We start from the raw sequence: 15,344 nt of genomic DNA, 5'->3' as shown, positions 1-15,344 counted from the left end.
TGGATTTGGAAGGGTTGGTGTTCTTTTAGGAGGAGCCTGCCACATGAACAGATATGGAGAATCATCTTGTTTAATCTACTACCATCACACAGGCCATAAATAGATGAGAATTTTGCCTTGTCTTTCTTGTAGCAAAGTAAATGTTACTAAGCCAAATAGCTTCCAGCTGAGCTGTAACATTTTTTGATGTGGTAATATACTGCCATAACACAAATGGTAAAGGGCTATAGTATGGGGCACCATACTATAAATGGGCACCTAGTAGAGCTGTCAAAAAGGAGTACAATTCCAGCTGCTCTCCACTGACTGCATAGGGTTTAGCAGCTTTGGATAATAAGAAAGCTGCATCTTTCAGCTCTGTAGTAAACTGAGCTATATTCAAGATGCCTGGCATTGAAGTTCACCCCTTGCTATGAGACAGAGAAATGCTGCTGTTTTTTTGTTTGGTTGGGTCTTTTTCCCCCATCTCCTTCTCCAGATTGTGTTCTGGAGCTGCTTTTCTCCTCAGATGGGCTACTGCCTGAACACTAAAGCGGGCTGTGATGAATCCTTTAGCTACCCAAGCTATCCTCCATTATGCTGTCATAACTCCAGTACCAACAGTGGAAAACCAAATTAGCTCTCCTGTTCTGGGCAAAGCTGCTCTGAAACTAAACCAGAAGAACAGGGCTGTTCAGCATAGGTAGTTGACAGAAGCCATCTTTTTGTCATCATCAGGTTACATATGTATCTAACATATAAAGGAAATTCAAGAGTTATAAATGTATTTGGCCTAGGGTACTAAACGGAAGGTCTGGTATATGTTTTTTGGAAAAGGTACTAAGGAATATACTTAGTATAAGATATCCTGATAGCATCCCTCTGAAGTAATGAAAATTACCTGTTTCAGAGGCAGAATATGAATTACATGACTGTACCAAGGGTGAGAAATATACAGTATTTATATGGAAACAACAAGCTGGCTACTTCCCTCCAAAACAACTCCTCCAGGATATTTTTCATACACTCGGTGAACACTGACTTGACAGTAGATAGTAAAAAGTTTGCCTGAAGTATCTTCAGTCACAGGACTTCCCTTCCCTGGCTTTGTTGACTCATGCCTGGCTCTAGGAATGTAATTTGCATTACATTTAGTTTAGTGAGTTTAGTTCCCACTGCCTCAACTTTACCCAGAAATGTCAAGATTATAGCCTATGTGTGTTGAACATAAAAGTGTGCTGTTGCATCACAGTGTTGAATTAAGTTCTGTGGGAGAATGTGTGTATGCAAAACATGCCTTTATCTGAACAAGAGTAGGGTGGTAAATAACATGATAATATGTATAAATGTAGCAGCACATGTGATTGCATGTGGATGCGTGAGGCAGTTGTATATGTCCATTTAACTCCAATTTGCTTTTTACCCTCCTTAAATAGCATTTTTGTCACTGTTTAATGAATGAATGTAGCAGCTAGCATTGTTGGGATGATGTTCTTAAATGTTGTGTGTCTACTTCAATCTCGTGTACTGTGTTTATCTTGTCATCTATGCTGTGATCGTTATCCAAGGTTGAATGACTCTTTGCTTCTGGAAAACCAGAGTCTGTCAGCGCTTATCCACTATTCCTTTCAGCAATTTCTCTTTGATACCAAACCACAGGTGTTTTCTGGCCTTATGAAAGGTGTGAAAGTATTGTGTGCACCACAACTGAACTGGGACATCTGAAAAACTACCTTGGCAAACTCTTTGCCTCCCCTTGCCTCCCCAAATGTCCCTGCTGGCAAAGGCAATAAGATGCTCATGTTGATATGATAGATAGCACCAAAGGAGATATGGTTGAAGAGTACCAGTGCTAAACAAGAAAAGTGACTACATAACACTTCATTGCAAAGGAAGTGTCCAGAAATGGAAAAAGAATAATCCAAAACACTTTATCACTTCAATGCAAAGTAAGCGTTCAGAAATGGAAAAAGAATAATCCAAAACACTCTCTAAAAAAAAAAAAAGCAAAAACAAAAACCAAACAACCACAAGTTTTATTTCATTTCTAGGAAAACTCAGGTCAGATATAGGTTCCCTCATGAAATTGCATGCTTGCTTTTTTTCCCCCAGTTTGCTGGTGGGGATCTCCAGGAAGCTGAGGACACAACTGACTTGGCTATGACCATTTACCAAAGCATATAAAATAGAAGGCACTGTGTACCCTAAAGGCTGGGGCAGAGCCTTTGCCTAGCCTGGCTGTATTCTATGATCTGAAACACATAAATGGCTTTATCATAGTGATGTTTCATCCAGTCCAGGCCCCAGCTAGAGTCTCTGCCCCTGCTGGCACCAAGTACGCAGCCTGCTTCCTTCTGCTCCTCATGCTACTGTCCCTCCTGCCCTTCCCCAGGAGGCTGTGCAGTCTCTCCCTACAGGGAGCAATTCAACATCCTACTGTCATGACTAAAACCTCTGAACCCAAGCCGCTTCTGGGCTCAGCATGACATCAGTAAGAGCCTTCCTGATAAATGTTTAACATTACAGAGCTTTTTCCTCCATGAAAATAAACTAAGGCTTAAATGTTCAATTCCTTTCTGCTCTGTGCACATTTATGTTTTCTCTAAATGAGGCCACAAATGAGGCCACATACCCTCTCTTCTCCCTCCTCCCCTAGAATTTCTTACCCTCTCATTATTTTAAGGCATCAAACCTGATTCAGTAAATCTCTTCTTTCAGAACTGTCATGTTTTAGCCTCAGAACACAAACACAGTATTTGTTCCTAGCACGCTTCCTTTCTAATGCTTTAAAAGCTGTTACAAATGTCTTGTTTCCTCCCAGCCACAGCTGTATTAGGTTATCTGTTCTGGGGGTTTCTTTGGTTTTGCTTTGTTTTGTTTTGTTTTGTTTTGTTTTGTTTTCTAAAGGAAGAAATTGAAAAACCTGATGCAAACCCAGCCCTTTTGAACAGCAACTGATTTATAACTTTATACTCCCCAGACCAAAGATTAACCCCTCTCGTCAGTTATTAAAGGTTGTATTGGATGCCAGGAAGGAGTAGCATTTGTCAAGTCAAGATTTCTAGGAGCAAAACTGAGACACACAATTTCCAACGTGTATCTGAAATAGGCAGCCTGTGGGAGAGCAAGTGCGTTTGTTAAAATTACAAAAGGATGGAGAGGGAAGGCAAAGGGAAACTGACTGCAGAGGGCTGAATGTTTCTTTTCCCATGGTTGCCCCAGAACGTGATGGGAAAAGAGAGCTGTGGGCCATCTTTTTGGGTGGTAAAAGCAAAGCATCAGCAGAAAAAGTTATCAGGAAGAGGAACATAAAAACAAAACCAAACGTTCCCTACCAGTTAACCCAATATTTTCAATTGTTCTAAATTAACTACATGTTTCAAACGCTGCTGAAGGAAGACAAAATGCTGTTGGTTTGTGTGCTAATGAAGAGTATCATTTCTTTAACACAACTTCCTTCCTGAAGTCAGGAAAATCAATACATATATGGTCTCAAATTTTATTTTTGTCTTCTTAAAAACAACTGAGTGGGATCCAAGAAATTTTAGGCAGATGTGCCTTAGTGCAGTAGATAGTAGCTCAATTATCGAACCTAAAAATATAAATATGCCTAGATGAGGACAATGTGACTTCTGTCAGTGTAAATCCATCCTGTTTAACTTACTAGAATACTGTGTAAGAATGAACAATATCATGGATAATGGTGGACTGATAAAAAGATGCGAAACATTCCCCGCAAAATTACCCCCACAGGAAAGTAATTCAAGAAGTTTTATAACCATACCATGAAGAGAAAACTCCTGTCATAGATTTAAAGGCTAATATGGGGAAAAACATTGGAACAAGTGAAAAGTACTTTGCATTATTGCTGTGACTGCTGGAGTGCCAGTCCCCAACAAGGTGTTTTCCAGACCCAAGGCTGGAACACTCCCACCTCCAAGGACACCATGAAAGAAAGAATAAAATCACACTTCAAAGTGAGGAGAAACAGTGCAGCATTATGAGTGCAAACCTGGACTGAATCTTTCTGCATCAGGGAAGAAATGTGATCCACTGACATCAAGAAAGAGTTCCTTACAAAGAGAAGTCTATTCAGAAAAACATGGTTATTAGCACCTGAACTCTTAAGATAGAGGTGAGGACACCAAACAGTTCACTACACACATTTCTGACTGGTAAGATGTGCCAGCCCTACCCGAGCTGCAATGGGCAGGGCTGGCTCTTCCCTTCTTTGTACAGACTTGCCCTGGGAGATGGAGGAGCCCAGTTTGTCCCCTGCGGAGCAGATTGACCATGGGAAGGCTGGGCCTCACCAGCAGGGTGGATGGGAATCAATTTTCTGATTCCTTCATTAAATCCCTCTGCTTCCTTATCATCAGCGAGTGCTTTCATTGGAGGGAACATGGACTCCTTTTTGCTTTTTTTCCTGCTGTATCACCCACTTATATATCTCATAGCTTTGTAAGCAGGCACGAGGAAAAGAAGGATGTTCTGAAACAAACTTCTTCCCTGCCAGAATCCCAACATCCTTACCCTAACCCTGAGCACAGGCTGATCCACTAGCATCACGGTCCAGCGCTTCTCACTGCTGGAATGCTCTGGAGGTTGCTGGTGCTGCACTCAGCAGAGCTCAGGGCAAGTTATCACTTGATGAAACATGGAGAAGCCTTTCCATGCTATAAGGAGGCACAGACAGAAAAGGAGGTGGTCATCATAGAGGGATGGGCAAAACTAGGGAGTGGAAATCTGCATCTATTGGGGCTGTAACACTGCAGAGCTATTTCTTAACTGATTTTCATGGCCCACTGGCTTTTGTTTTGGTTCCTAGCTTATACACAACACAGGCATGCCCCCTGCCTCCTGCTAGTATTTTAAAATAAGCACTGAATGCTTGATGCTAGCCCTAATGAGCATGCTGGGGCCTCTCTTTTCCTCAGTTTGCAGTGACTTTTATTTAGGTCCTCTGCTTGTTTATGATTTATGAAGCTTTCATTCCGTCTATCACATTTAACAAGCTCTGTGAAGAAAAGAGAAAGCTTTTAGCTCCAAGGCAAAAAGAGAAAAGCAATGGTTCCTTCTATTCCTTTAATGCAATTTAAAGGAGAATGGAAGTTAAAGATGCAAGAAAGTGAAAGATGGGATAGCAGAGGGAGAACAAAGAAAACCCTAGGCCCCTTTAAATTCTCCCTAGAGGAGAATATTAGGAAAGGCAAAGATGGGTTTTCCCCTCCAGCCCCCAAACAGAAGTGGGTTTTAGACATACAGATTGGATTTGCAGCTTTCCCAAATCAGCCTGGCAAGGTAAAGATACCTTGTACTATGCTTGCCATCTTTTATTATCTCTACTAAACCAATTTGAGTGTTATTTAATTAAAAGGGACATATAAGGATAGGTCAGGCAGCTCCAGGAAAGGTGCACTGCAGTAAATCACCTGTTGTTCAGAAAGCCACTCTTCCAGGGGAGTGAAGGAAATGGATGGGACATCTGGGATAACCTGGTCTGAGGCCACAGTTCTGTGTCTGAGCAGAAGACTTGAACATATATTGTAGGGTTTTTTTCACTGACAATAAAAGGCATTTTCTGAACACCCTTGGAACTGAAACCATGAGCATCCCCATTAGTTTTCTGGCAGGTTTCATTCCCTAGATGCATTGAGCCATTTCCTGGATGCAGTAACACAAAGTCAGTGAGCTAGGTCCTTGTGCTGGATATCACCAGATCTCAAATAGATGGGATACCAGGCAGTCCTTGGAGACATGGGACTTCATTTGGTCTTTATGCTGAGAAGTATCCATCCTGAAGCTCCTTGCTGTTGCTGGAGACCTCTCTAATGAGTGGAGAACTAATACAAACATGGCTTTGAACCTTTATTGCGACCTACAAAGACAGATAATTTCATCTCTTTCTATAGACACAGAATTCCAGTTGAGCAGTCTATTCATGACACAGGATCTGAGGCTTGCTGAAATCAACAAAAAAAAGCAACCAAAACTAAACACCAACAAACAAACAAACCCACAGAATTAACAGTCTTTGGTTTAAGCCCAAAATGATGAAACTTCTGCGGTAGTGGAGAAAAGATCCCTTCCAGTCAGTCTGCATAACATTTTAGTTTTGTTATAGATTTGTTATTGTTTAAATGCCACAATCTGAGAAAAAAAAATGCCTGTATTAAAAAGTCAAAAAGCACAGCACATTTAGTACTGATGAGGTATGTTCCTCCTCACCCCTTCAGTCTTCTAAGAAGCCTTCCCTAAACACTGGTACATATAATGTGATATAGTCCCAATAATTGTGAAGGCAATAAAGAAAGAAGCAGGAGGAAAATTACCATTGCATATCTTATTGCATGTCAGAAAAGGGGGGGAAAGGCCTCCTACACAATTGTTTTCCATCCCCAGGTCAGCTTTGATCTCTGCAAACATAAGTTTTAAGCCCAAAGGATATTATTTTCTAAAAGTTCTAAGCACCTGCAAATAGAAGCTTAAGATGAAAGTGACCAAAATATTTAAATGAGATTTAATTATAAAGATTGAGGAGATGACTTCAGGAAAGAAAATTGTAATCTTCAGAATTAAAACAGAAATAAAAATCCATCCAGAATAAAAGAAATAACTACTTTAATTATACTTTATATCTTTCCTCAAACTGGTTGCAAATGTATATGGATAACAATCATTGCACACACACTGAATTTGGGATGTAACACAGAATAACTTTGGTACCAGCAACCCATGGGTTATCTGGGGACATCAGAGGACCAAGCAAAGAGCATGGCTTCCCTTGATTTCCATGGCGTTTGAGGTATGGAGGAGGCAGTGGCTAATGAAGGCTTCTCCATTTTATTCATAATTCTTCCATCTGGCCACTTCCTAATTGTACAGTTTTGCTAGTTCCTAAGCTCTTGTTTCTATATACAGTCAGGATTGATGGATTCCTTCATCTTGGGTCTCCCACTCACTCCAAACCTCTGGTTCTTTTAGTGCATTAAAGGTCAGGCTTCAAGCAATTTTCTTGCCTGGATACTTCTTATTCTGTCTGAGGTGTTTGGTAATTAGATCATACAGCACTGTGATGTATGTGAAAGGGGCTTTATAAATCAGTATGTAATAACAACATAATACCACATCCATTTGTTAAAGAAGAGGGAGGGCATTCTGACCATCCAGAACATAATTCCCCCAAGGTGAACCTCTGGCAGGACAACAGGCCTAATGAACACCATCGCTGTGGGTGAATTGCCATTCGTATCTGTAAGGACAGAGTGCTGCAGAGGCCTGAAGCACAGAACCAGGCACTCTGTCATCCCCGTTTTGCGCCTGGAGTTGCCTCTTTCATTATGTGTGAATTTTAGAAGTCACTTGGAAGTCAAGAGCCAGACTTTCAAGGGTGTCAAAATATCTAAGGGTAATCGATAGGCACTGGGATTTTCACACCTATCTCCCACTGCAGGGAATGAGAGAAGGCCATAAGTGCTCTTTAAACACCCTAATGCCTCTGAAGACCTGGTTTTTCATTTCCCTTTGCTCTTGCTTCTCTGTACAGCAGAACTAACGCTGCCTGCCTGGGAAAGGGCTGAGAGTTTTCGCTCTGTCAGAAGCACATTTAGATCTGTGTCAGAAAGGTGCTGTTTAAAAAGCAGAAGGTGTTACTGTGTTTGCAGGAAGTGTTAATGGCTACGACATGCCAGCCTTTGACATACAGGTGACTACAAACACAACTACAGCTGAATGAGGAATTAAATTACCCTTCCTTAGGTAAGCCTACCTGGCATGATGCCACACTAAGCAGAGACACCTAGGCATGCCCTGAAGCAGCTCACCCTGGCACCAGGAGCAGCCCAGTGTCTCCGGACCCCAAGCTGAAGGCTTACTTTGGTGCGGTGTCACACCTGGACGTGGCCCCAGCACACTCTGGTTGGACTGGGGAGAAGCCCTCCGAGCCCCTTCAGGTGACAAAGGGGTGGGAGGCTTTAGGGCAGGGGTCCTCAAACTTTTTAAACAGGGGGCCGGCGCGCGATGAAGTGGCAGGCAGTCATCTGCGGCTGCTTGGTTTGCCCCCCCAACCCCCGGCGAGGGTGGGCAGGGGGGTTCTGTAAATACCAGGGGGTGGATTGAGGACCCTGGGGGGCCGTATCTGGCCTGAGGGCTGTAGTTTGAGGACCCCTGCTTTAGGGACTGCCTCCCAGCTTTGAGCAGTGATAACCCCTGCTGCACTGTGTACTTCTCAGCTGTGGCAGCAAACACATGCAGAGTGTTTATTTGGTCAATTCAATGGGTGGGAGAGTAAGGGAAGCGATTGTAAACCACTACATATCTTGGAAGCCCTGGGAGTAAAAGGAAGATACCCACCATTTCCAATACACATACATGCATATTTTCTCATAAACAACATGGCATTCCTGTGTTCAGTTCTGCACTGCTCCATGCTTTCATCTTCCTAAAAGCAGTGGCTCCAGTGACAGGGTAATTCCTACCCTCAGGCTGGATGCCAAGTGTTGTGTGCTGAGTTACCCATGTAGTCAAGCCAGTTCAACTGCCTGAACCTTCAGCCTTCGCTGTGAGATCATCTGCTGACTGTATGTCCGCAAGCCACAAAACCTGCCAGTAATAATATTCATCTTCTTACTCTGGACCTAAAAGGAATAAACTTAAAGAAGATAAATCAAGATTTTAACGCCCTTAAAATGGCATATTTAAATAATCCTCATTATAAGTGAGGTATTCTTTTGGAGCTGGGAGAACGAGGACTTCTTCAGGACTGCATCTGAGTACATGCTTACTCTCCCACCCCGTGGGAGACAGACCTGCACGCTGCAGGTGGGCTGGCTGCCACGAGTGTTGTGCAGGACAGACTGCTTCAATCACTTATCCTCGCTGAGAAGAGCTGAAGGAGAAAGTCCCGCTTGCCCTGTGTTACTACTTGCACTCTGATGGCATCAGAGGAAGGAGACACACAAGGGGTTGGTCTCTCCTACTGTTGCTCAGTGCTGCAGCTAGCTAACAAACAGGCCAGGTGCTGCTAGCAACACAGGTATGACAGCACAGAGTTTAAAACATGGAGTGGAAACACATGGGTGTTGTTCTACGGGAACTGCATTAATTCCAGCCCATGTTCCCCAACTCTGCTGAAGGGTGGTTGGTGTGTGTTAGTCTGGGTTCAGTGCTCTATCTTGGTTTTCTGGCTCTGGGAGCATCTATACAGATAAACAAAACAGGTACTTCATATGCTAGGTTTCATAGGCTTAATTGTTCCCTTTTCCAGCAACCCTGGGAGACAGGCACTTTGCTGGAAGAGGAGGAAACACAGCCTTCTCTCAGGCCTGAGCCACTCTGTCTTGGATCTAACCTGGTCCATCTCTAGAAACTAAAAATCTGCATAAACAGATCCCAGAACTGATCTACAGGTCAGGGAGTTCCTCAGGCTTCAGCAACTGATTAGCAGTAGTGTCAGGATGTAGGGATCAACCCTAGTGCCTGAGGTTACATCTGAATGGAACAGGAAGGCGATTCAAGGCCCATGGTCCTGGGATCCCAGCTGTTTGCCTTGGGGACCTTACCAGAGCATGCCATACCTTTTTGTAGCCCATGTTGCTGGGTTCCTTCTCACAGAGACCAGGAGAGTGGGCAGAAGTACAACACCCAGCCTGGACTCCACCAGTATAGACTCAGCTTGTGGCTGGGGTATCTATCAGGAGATCTTCTAAGCACCTGGGTAAATCCACCACTTCAGACACAGCTTCCATTTCAATAATGCATCACATGTGACACCCCCATGCTAATGGGAGCTTTCAAGATGGACCACCTGAATTACCTCCTGGACACCTTGCAGCCACCCAGCTGTACAAACCTCTGTCAGCTACCAGGCTGACCAGGACTGCAGGTAAAGGCTCCACAGCTATCTAGCTTAGGCCTGAGCCACATAGTCCCTCTGTGAAAACACCACAGGTTAAATAAAATAATGCTATCGATGTTTTCTTCTGTTTACTGCTGTCAACATTGCTTTCCTCTGTATTATTTCTTTTCCTGTCTATCTAATAAATGGTTTCTGAAGTCTTCCTGAAGTGTCAGAAAATAACAGTTGTGTGTGCATTTCTTGTTGGTGCAAAATCTTCCCCAGTGCTTAGACAAACATCCTGGCTTTTCAAGCAGAAATATTTGCCCCTTGGGCTTTGATCTTTGTCACTTTTAAACCTATCCCATCTCAAAAGTTTTGATGTATTTATTCACTAAGTCACAAAGAATTTTTATTACTCTTGAGCTCTGTAACAAGTTTATGGCTGAAGGCCCTGTGTGAAAGCAGGAAGTTCTGCTTTGTGCATGACATGCAGTGTTCCATCCAGAGTGAGATCAGAGATTGCGTGGAGGCTGGACAGTGTCAGCTACGTCTTTCACACAGGCAGCTGCATACCAGCAACTGATGAGACGTTTTGACAGAGACATGTCACTGCTGAAGTCACACAGAAGAAGCAATAATTAAATCCCTGGTGAAAGAGAAATACATGTGCAGATTTCAAAGCTGTATTTGGCTGCTGGGATAAGTAAATAGAGGTTAAGAAAGGTTTTCCTCCACATTTCTCCTACGTTATCTGTTCTGCCCCCAGAAATCACATTTCTAGGCAGAAGACAGGCTAAAGTATTTTGGTACAAGGTGGTAAGTACAACATAAGTGGATATTATGCGCTATCCTTCTACTACTTTCAGTCCAAACAGCATTATCTTCACCTAAAAATGCTTCTAAAGTATATTTGGTCAGAGAAACTAATAGACTTGTTTATGCTGGGTGAAGATTGATAGGAAAATTCAAGCTCCTTTCTGTCTTAGAGTTACTAGTTTCTCAGTGACGCTCCTCCCCTGCTGGTTTGCATGAATAGTCTTTGCAGGAACCAACAGGTTTACATGGGGAAATAATCAGCAAAGAATAGATCAGAGGGAGGGAAATGGCATACTAAGACCTAGTGTCCAAGTCACCCAAGAGCTAGGCCTGTGCTCACAGCAAATGGTGCCTCAAGGCAAGTCTTTTATGCCTCAGATGGAAGAGCAAGACATCCTGCATTTCATGAACTTCCTGAGCAATGGGCACTCCTTAGAAAGCTTCACCATTTTTGTCTTTTGTCCATTGTCTGCAGACACCCCTTTATAAATAGGTACCCCACTTTGGTAGGCACCGCTTAACAAGAGAGTTCCCCACAGCTGTGTACTGGCAGCCCCTAAGAGTTCACCCCACTACCAAGCACTGCAAGGGGAAACAATTTGTCATTCAAGGCAGGATGAGAGATTGAGCCCTCCATCTCTTTATCTTGTCTTTGTCGTGGGTGGGTGGTCAGCTGTGGACATCACAGAGCTGGCTTCTCCTGACTGCCACCATGACATCCTTTCAGAGATGCCAGGGAGTAAGCAGCAGAGAGAAAAGACAGATTCAGTATTTCCACTGCCCTGCTTGGTAAATAAGCTTCCTAAGTGGAAGTTTAGAGCTCCCTCTCACCATATTTGCAGCATATTGAGATGCTTTATTGCACTGTGAGGACATGAGAAAGCTTCTAGAAAGGAAAGAGTATGCAGCTTCTGTGCTAGGAACCCAGCAACTAAGCATTTGTGCAAGCATAAGGAAAAATACTTTTTGCCCTTCACTCTCTGATAATTCTCCCAGTCTGTCCCTCTCTCATATCACCTTTTTAACAGCTTTATGCATGCTGAAAGATTTATTCATCTCCCTGTCTCTGACTCCATCACCTCTTCCTTGCTTTCAAGGTTTGCTGCATATTTCCTATTTCTCATTATTCTCCTCAAAGCATCTTCCCTGCATGCTCCAGCTTGTTCGCTCCCCCAGCCCCTAGTGCAAATAGCCTTCTGGGCCTTGTTAGTGCTTCTTTCAGTGCTGCTTTCACAGAGGAAGCCTGTCGCACAATCAAAGGCTCTAGGCTTAGAGGTAGTTTAAAAGACACTAAACTTTCATGCTTCCTTTCTGTCCTGCTGCCTACCCACTTAGTCCCTGTTTTGTTTTGCCATCCATTAACCTTCCTTTCCTGTGTCTTTACTGATTTGCACTTGTTGATTTCATATCAGCTCTTATGTTTGTCAACACCCTTATCACTGCATCCCTGTTTTCCAGGGTTCTTGCAACTCCTCCAGTTTGGTGCTAGCCCCAGGACCATTAGTTGTATCCCTTATTGTTTGTTGCATCCCTGTGCATTCCAGATGTTAATGAAAATTCTGAGTAGACCCTGAGCAATCACTGAGCAGACTCAACCACTTTGTAACAATCATATGATTTGTAAAATAAAAAAATTATAATGTATCCAGAGAAAGTAAGCCTAGGAGGGGCCTCTAAAAGCCATCTTGACCATTCAGGACCTGTTGCTGGAATTTAAGCTATTTTTGATCGATGGTGTATAGTCTGCTTTCAAAATGCCTGGTGCTGAACACCACACAGCCTCAAAAGGCAGTATCTTGGTCCCTACTCCACCACTCCATAGCACTACATTCCTTGCTGGTTTTACTGTGAGAAAATGTTTCCTAATATTTAGCATGTGACACATTTCCTTAGTTTGCCATGTTCTGTTTCAAAAAAAAACTTCTAGGTAAAAGAAGCCCACAAATGTTAGCGTTGATTATTGTAAGGTATGCCTGTAGCAATGTGTGTAGTAACATGTATGTTCCCTTTAGCTTGGCTGGACACAAAACTGGCCTGATTTGAGCCACAGAGCCACATTAACAAGATGCTGCATCCATGATTTGAAGCTTTCCTGAGAGACGGTGGTATATCCAGGCCAGAAATGGCTTTTGTTTGGTTACCTGTAGTAAATATGCAGCAAGAGTATGCATGCGTTAATTGTCGGATGTATCTACACCTAAACATGGCTGTTTCTGTTGGACCAAAAGATTACGTGTTTAATGTATATGCTGTTTGTCACAGTGCCAAGAAGTGGATATCAGGGAGATCTTAAGAGCAGGACAGCTATATTTGTACTTTGCCTGGTATCGTTCCAGTCACTCTTTCAAACTCGAGGGCTGCCCATAGAAATGCCTACCACAGAGAGTGGAGTGACATCTGACTGATGTCTTGTCCTGGATCTACACTTTTGACTTTTGAACAGAAAGAACAAGTAAATAAACAATCTCCCTTTTGCTCATCTTAAGCCAAGAAGGATTAATAAACTGAATTTCCAGGGAACTGTTGCTCAGTTGAAGTCACATCATCTTTCATTTCCTGCCTGCAACATCCCTGAGGCATGCAGAGCTACAAAGTCACAGTCATGCACACTCCAGCAGATGCTGGGGCAGGTTGTCTAAATATTGAGGAGAGGAATCATCCTTTTGTATGATTTTGAGACTTCTTATCACTTTGGAATATTTTTGAGAGGCCACAGTTTTACTGAAAAAAAAACCCAACAGTATCCACTCAGGCTTTCATAGTTTTAACTAGTATGCTGCCCAAGACACTGCCTTCAGTTATGAAGATGAAAACCAGAGCTGGACTTCACTGTGAATTTCTACAGTGGTTTTGCTGTTACCTTAATGACTGCAGCATCTTCATACATATTTTACCCAAAAGAATTCAGATTAATTAAAAGGCTGTTTCTCCAGGGTTCCTTCATCTATTCATATTTCTGCTGTGTCATGAAGTCACCCAGTTCCCTGTAACAGTACATTACAGTGCTCCCACTTTTTGCAGACAGTTTGTCCCTGGCTACAACAGCTGTGGAGAGCACAGGGGATGATTTTGCAAGTGGTGGGAGGTGGGGATCACTGTCTGCTGACTACAGAAGGATCGAGACCTATACTAGACGCCTTTCAGGCAGTTAAATTTAGGTGGGATCAATCCCTAGGCATCCCAAATGGTCCCTTTGTCTCTTATGTTTCCCAGGATTGCCAAAGCACATTCCATGGAGTGGGAAGTGCACAGCATCAGCCTCCCAGGATGGGGAGTCTGTGCCACGAAGGCTTATTTCTTCCCACCACAGGGACATTATTGCTTGCTGTTCCTCTAGAGCTGGGGAGGGAGGATTTTATTTGCTGCCATTCAAGCCAGCAAAAGAGGCCAGCTGTGCTACAGAAACTGTCTGAGAGACAATCTGACCCACAGAGACCAGCCGAGAAAAGAGGTTTGGCAGGTGTAAGAGACCAGTCATTTTAATTAGGCAAAAACCTCTGGGAGATTTTTACACTGCATCTCCCTCAAGCATTTGCAGTGCCAGTGCTTACAGAAGGCTGGCATCTGGCACCCTCCGTGTTTCAAAGGAAGGTGCTGTACAGTGTACTGACTTACTGGGGGTTCATGGTTCCCACTGGTTTTGTTCCAGCAAACGGCTGCCACAGGGTGTCACCGCACCCAGGAAAAAAATTACCCAGAAAAATTATGGCCAAATTTCTGAAGTTCGGTGAAACTTTCACATTTCTTTTCACAGACCACTTTTCTGTACTTTGTCCACCCTTACCTGAGAGATTTTCGTGTGGATAGGAATGGAGTTTATAACACTAATTAAACTCTCAGGACTTGAATGGAACCTGAAGATAGGCTGTCAGCGATATCAAACTGGTGTCTAATTCCAGGCAAATGTATAGATTTGCCTCCTTAGATTTTTTTTTTTTAATTGAATCTACTTCAAGTTTCTCCTGGGCATTCAGTTTTTAGGGTATCTTTTCACACCTGAGGAGGCTGGAGACATTGAACTTTTAGCCTCACACCTTGCAAGTCACTTAAGGCTCATAGCAATTACACGGAGTCTAGATGCAGCTGCTGAACTTCTGTCAAAGTAAAGTGTGCAGTGTCACCATCGTTTTGTTCTCCCAAGCCCAACTGATTTCCTAGAGGAAAAGTTACATTTCCTTCTGGCTGAAGGGAATATGGTGGGGCAGGTTTTAAGTGCCGAAGTGGTGGGAGGTGTGGGTGGAAGAACAGACTATAAGAGGAAGAAATTATCATAGATGTCTCAAAAGTTGATGTAGCTGAGTGATTCATCTCACTTATATTTCACAAACACTAATCTTAAAAAATGAAATCCAAGCAGACATATTGCTAGAAATGGAAAGTCACTCAGTGATCACTTCAGGCTGCTAATTTATAAACTAATGAACTCTTTTCAAACATAAAAGCTACATTAGGCATCTAATAAAGTATTAAGGAGAGAAGGCAACCAAGTTAGAGATGACGTTATGTCTTTATTTCCCACACACCAGATACTACATGTACCTGAGAGTGTGGCAGAAGGAGCATGACATTGCCCTAATATAGGTTATAATGGAAAGGAAATTAGATATAAAGACATTGCTTGACTTAACAGCCAAAGTAGCAACACCATGAACTGGAGAGCCTGAAATGCTAGATGTAGTACATCTGAGTCTCCTGAGAAGCTCAAAACAAA

Source organism: Falco biarmicus, chromosome 5, assembly GCF_023638135.1.
Source record: "Falco biarmicus isolate bFalBia1 chromosome 5, bFalBia1.pri, whole genome shotgun sequence".
Taxonomy (NCBI): Eukaryota; Metazoa; Chordata; class Aves; order Falconiformes; family Falconidae; genus Falco; species Falco biarmicus.
Note: the sequence above shows the minus strand (reverse complement) of the source record.